A 6000-nucleotide genomic window follows, 5' to 3' on the forward strand; every position below is an offset into this window, starting at 1 on the left:
TAAGAGTCAGGTATGTCGCAATCCAATCCTGAGATTGCAGGAACCTGTGTTTTATTCCTTCATTCTCGTGATACAGGTGACACTGACAAGGCCGGGCTTTTATTGCCGATACCACTTGCCCTATGAAGGTGGTGCTGAGCCTTCTACACGAACCATTGCAAAAGTATTTTGATGCCACTGACTGACTTGTTGGGTCACTTCAGCAGGAAGCAGAGTCAACCACACACTGGTGGAGGATTGGAGTCACGTCAAGCCCAGTTTCTTACCTTAAAGGATATTTTGTAAACCAGGTGGATTTTCCAACAATGCAGCCGCTTCATGATTTCTTTTCTGAACTGAGATTTGAACTTAAAATCCCAGAATTATTGGTCCACGCCTTTCGACTACTTGTCCAGTCACAGAAACACTACACCATTGTATTTACGTTCTGGCCTAGAAACTCATAGCTCAGTCCATCGTGCCCAGTTGGTCTTTATACATTCTGAGGAGCCTTGATACAAGTTGGGGCTGGCCTCCTCCATGCTCTGTGAGATTGCTCGCAAGTTCCCTGGCAGCCAATTTTGTTTCAATTTCATCCAGAAAATGGAGACTAATGGTCTGCAGCATTTATGAGTCCCAACATGGATTTGTGGTTGCCATTGTGCATTCTGGCAGTTTTCTCAATTTTTAAAAGCTTTTTTTTAAATTATGAAATACAAAAATATTTATATTTACCTTTGCAGATATATTTCCTGCCTTCTTACTTATTGTTGGGTGACTCCTTTGACGTCAGCTGTGGCTCAGTGGATAGCACTCTCCCTCTGAATCACAAGGTAAGTAATTCGCATCACAGGAGCGCCAGACAATGACCATCTCCAAGAAGAGAGAACCTAACCATCGGCCTTGACATTCAATGGCATTACCATGGCTGAATCCCCCAATGTCAACAACCCGGGGGTTACCATTGATCAGAAACTGAACTGGACTAGCCATATAAATACTGTGGCTACAAGAGCAGGTCAAAGGCTTGTGACCCTGTGGCAAGTACTCACCTCCTGACTCCCCAAAGCCTGTCCACCATCTACAAGGCACAAGTCAGGAGTGTGTTGGAATACTCTCCACTTGCCTGGATGAGTGCAGCTCCCACAACACTCAGGAAGTTCAACACCATCCAGGACAAAGCAGCCGCTTGATTAGCACCACATCCACAAACATTCACTCCCTCCACCACTGACGCACAGTGGCAGCAGTGTGTATCATCTACAAGGTGCACTGCCTGAACTCAGCAAGCCTCTTTAGACAGCATCTTCCTAAACCACAACCACTACCATCTAAAGGGACAAGGGCAGCAGCAGCAGACACATGGGAACACCACCACCTGGAGGATCCCCTCCAAGTTACTCACCATCCTGACTTGGAAATATATCACCGTTCCTTCACTGTCGCTGGGTCAAAATTCTGGAACTCCCTCCCTAACAGCACTGTGGGTGTACCTACACCACATGGACTGCAGCGGTTCAAGAAGTCAGCTCACTACCACCTTGTCAAGGGCAATTAGGGATGGCCAATAAATACTGGCCCAGCCAATGGTGCCCACATCCCATGAATGAATGAAAAAAAAAGGATCTGGGTTCAGGTCCCACTTCAGGGCTTGAGACAAAAATCAAGGCTGGCACTCCAGTGTCAGTACTGAGGGAGTTCTGCCCTGCTGGAGATGCCATCATTTGGTTAAGCCAAGGCCCCACCTGCCTGCTTGGTGGGATGTAAAAGATCTTAAGGCACTACCTTGAAGAAGAACAGGGGATTTCTCCCCAGTGTCCTGACCAATATTTATCCCTCAATCAGCATCACAAAAAACATTACCTGGTCATTATCACATTGCTGTTTGTGGGAGCTTGCTGTGTGCAAATTAGCGGCTGCACTTCCTACATTATAACAGTGACTACAACTTAAAAAGTACTTCATTGGCTGTAAAGTGCTTTGAAATGTCTGGTAGACATGAAAAGCGCTATGGAAATGCAAGTCTTTTTTCTTTTTAAAATCAATTTCCTAGGCCCAGGTTACCTCACTGAGCAGGTATAGTGAACGTTTTTGCTGTTCTCTGTCATGCATCTTGTTGTCACTTCTGTGATAGCTCACTGCAGGTTCCAACCTTTCTTCTTAACTAGGCCTGGTATCTCACTGAGATAAAAGCAAAGAACTGCAGATGCTGGAAATCCAAAACAAAAACAAAGACAAAAATACCTGGAAAAACTCAGCAGGTCTGGCAGCATCGGTGGAGAAGAACACAGTTAAACTGTGCTCCTCTCCGCAAATGCTGCCAGACCTGCTGAGTTTTTCCAGGTATTTTTGCCTTTGTTCTTGTTCTGGTATTTCACTGTTTATTTTCGTGGTCTCTCATGTCTAGATCCTTGATTTTGGGATCTCAGTCTCAGCTCAATGATATTTCAATACCTGTTCCACACTAATTGATTTCTTTGACACTTCTGATCTTGCTTCCAACTGAATGCTCTCCTGAAAAAAGGAAATCATTTTTAACATAACGAACTGACTCTCTGATAGATTTTGATCCATTTTCCTTACCAAAATACATAATTCACTGGATACCATAGCAACTTTAATGTTAACAGTTTTTTTTCAACACTGCAAAAATATTCTGGTTGCAACATTTCCCACCTCACTTGTGGCTCCCCTGGTAGTATCCCGTGCTCTTGAGACATAAGGTTGTGAGTTCAAGTTCAACTCAAGGATTTGAGCACAGGTTGGCACAGTGAGGTAGTGCTGTAATGTCAGAGGTGCTGTCTTTTGGATGATACATCTGTAGTGTATTGAAAATTGCATTTGTGCGTTTTTTTGTCCACTTAAGTCCACCATACATACTTGTACTGGCAGAGGGAGTCTGATAAGACATAATAAAGGGTCCATGTTTAACAGCTCATGCAGTTTTAACTCTAAATGTTTCTGGCTGAATAAATAACTGTTTTTGTCCTAAAAGCTTCACAACTTCCCTCTCAGGTGGATGTTAAAGATTCCATGGCATTATTTTGAAGAAGAGCAGGGGAGATATCCCTTGACGTCCTAGCCAATATTTTCCTTTAATCAATACCACAAAAAACAGATGGCTTGATCATGAGCAAATTGCTGTTTGTGGGAGCTTGTTGAGTGCAGATTGGCTTTGGCATTTCCAACATTACAAACAGTAGGCTACACTTCCATGAGGGTATCTTCACTGGCTCTATTGCACTTTGGGAGGTCTGGTGTTTGTGAACGGCACTAAATAAGTCTTTCCTTTCTTTCTAGCTTCTCCTCCCTAAACACAATGGAGGTGAAATTGTTCAAGGTGACGATATCTCTTGCAGACAGTATCATAATCCCACTCGAAGCTAATGTGTTGAGAGGTATGCGTGAGTAATGAAGGAATCAATCCTTCTCTGGGATGTTGCACAGCAGCAAGTGCATGGCCTTAAATAATTGCCTGATTGCTTTCTGGTATTTGGCTGGCCTGTCAAGGGGAAAATCAAAGATCTTTTTGCCTAGCAGGCTGTGGTTACTTTTGAGGACGAGTTTCCTCCGAATCATTTAACTCCGTTTAACATCCCTGTAGCGTTGTTGCGAACGTGGAACTTTGTGTGTATACTGGCACAGTTTGTGGCAGTTTAATGTCTTTCTCTTCAGGATCATTCAGGCAGCAGATGCGTGGGATGTGTGCGCAAAGCAAGCTGATTGTGCTGGCAGCAGACGGCATTTTCCTATCAGTAGCAGCAGCTGTGTACATATGCTGCTGGTGAAGTGACTACTGCATGAAAAGAGAGTGACAGAAAAGCTGACTGATTTCCTAATCAAATGCCATCGTTCAGCATCGACCCTACTGGTTTACCAGATGAAAGGAATACCCCAGTACTTGTTTTCAAAAAATATTGTTGCCCTAGAGTGTAACATCCTGTACAAGGAACAAGATGGAGGGGTTTGCTAATCAACACCTTGTGTTGTCTACCAGTTTAGTAAACAGTTTCAGAAAAGCGGACAACTCAATAGTGGCCCCAGGGGCATAGTGCTGCCAGAGCGCAGGGTCCCGGGCCTCACACTGCTGCTGCTGGATGTCTCTGAGTCAAGGTGCAGCAGCAGCTACAGCAGTAACCCTCCTGTACAGTTCCCTGGCTATAAAATAATACAGACCTTACAACTCCCTGCACACAGCTTTCTCATAAACTGGAGCACTGCTCCGGCACCATTTATTTAAAAGGCTTTAGTATTTACTGCTGGGTGGTAAACTCTCCGTTGCTGATTGACCGTCTTGATTTTTCCCACTTGATTTTTTTTTCCACTGATCTCAGTGGAATCCATTCCATTAATTGTCTGACTGGATTTTCAATCTGTATGATTAGTGTTGATTTTAATCCTCACTAACCCCAATATTGAAGCTACTTGTTTCCAGGAGCAACACATGAGGGGGGGGGGTGGGGGTTGGTGATTTGGCTCATTGATGGAAACTGGAGGGAAATCCCCTCACGACCACATGGGGCTGTGTGAATTGTGACACAGAGGTGACCAGCGCGGGGACCATGTGGAGAGAATTCTACCTGCGTTATTGTGTGGGGCATGAGGGCAAGTTTGGCCATGAGTTCCTGAAGTTTGAGTTCAGGCTGAACAGTGAGAGTTGACCGGAATGTCCGGAGTTGACCGGAATGTCTGGAGTTTGTGGTGTGACTATGAATCTGGAGCCTGGGGAGGTTAAGAAGTGGCGGAGGGAAGGCCAGGCCCAGGGTCCTGGGCCTCACACTGCTGCTGCTGCTGAGTGTCATTGTGTAACAGCAGCAACAGCAGTAACCCTCCTGTACAGCTCCCTGACTGTAAAATAATACAGACCTTACAGCTCCCTGTACACAATTTTCTCATAAACTGGCATTTCAGGGTCTTTGAAGCTCGAGGGTCCCAGGATTTAAAGCAGCATTAAACACCCAAACATCCTGCTGTGTTTGCCTACTGAACATTAATTCCTTGGCTGTGATGGCCTGAGGATGTGAAACACAGTTTAGTATTTGTATTCCCTGCTGACAGCTTTACATGGAATTTACAGCACAGAAACAGGCCACTTGGCCCACCTCAGTTATGTTGGTGTTTATGTTCCACACAAGCCTCCTCCCATCCTTCTTGAGCACATTATCAGGGTAACCTTCAGCTTCTTTCCTTATAATGTGTTTATCAAGTTCCTTGAATGTATCTATAACTAGGATCATAGAATGGTGACAGCACAGAAGGAGGCCATTCAGCACTCTGTCTCTGGGTCAGTTCTCTGCAACAGCAACTCAATTAGTCCCGCTCCTTCACCTTTTCCCTGTAGCCCCGTAGAATCTTTTCTCTTCAGATAATTATCCAGTTCCCTTTTGAAAACCACAATTGAATCTGTCTCCACCACACATTAAGACAGTGCATCCCAGATCCAAACCACTTGTTGTATAAAGAAGTTTTCCCTCATGTCACCCTCTCGTTCTTTTGTTAATCACCTCAGGGTTCTCGACCTTCTGCCAATGGGAGCAGTTTCTCCCCATTCACACTATCCAGACCCCTCATGATTTTGAACACACCTAACAAATCTCCTCTCAACCGTCTCTTTTCCAAGGAGAATAGCCCCAGCCTCGCCAATCTATCCACATAACTGAACTCTCTCATTCTCGGAACAATTCCGGTAAATCTTTTCTGCACCATTTCTAGAACATTCACATCCTTCCCATTGAGGCTGAACCAGTGTTTTATGAAGGTTCATAACTAACTTGCTTTTGTACTCCGTGCCCCAATTTATAAAGCCCAGGATTAAGTATAATTTATCAACTGCTTTCTCAACCTGTCCTACCATCTTCAATGATTTATACACATGTACACCCAGGTCTCTCTGCTCCTGCATTTCATTTTGAATTGTATCCTTTATTTTCTGTCACCTCTCCTCATCCTTCTGACCAAAATGTATAACTTCACACTGCTCTGTGTTAAATTCCATCTTCCATGTGTATGCCCATTTGACCA

This window comes from Carcharodon carcharias, chromosome 3 (genome assembly GCF_017639515.1).
Source record: "Carcharodon carcharias isolate sCarCar2 chromosome 3, sCarCar2.pri, whole genome shotgun sequence".
Classification (NCBI taxonomy): Eukaryota; Metazoa; Chordata; class Chondrichthyes; order Lamniformes; family Lamnidae; genus Carcharodon; species Carcharodon carcharias.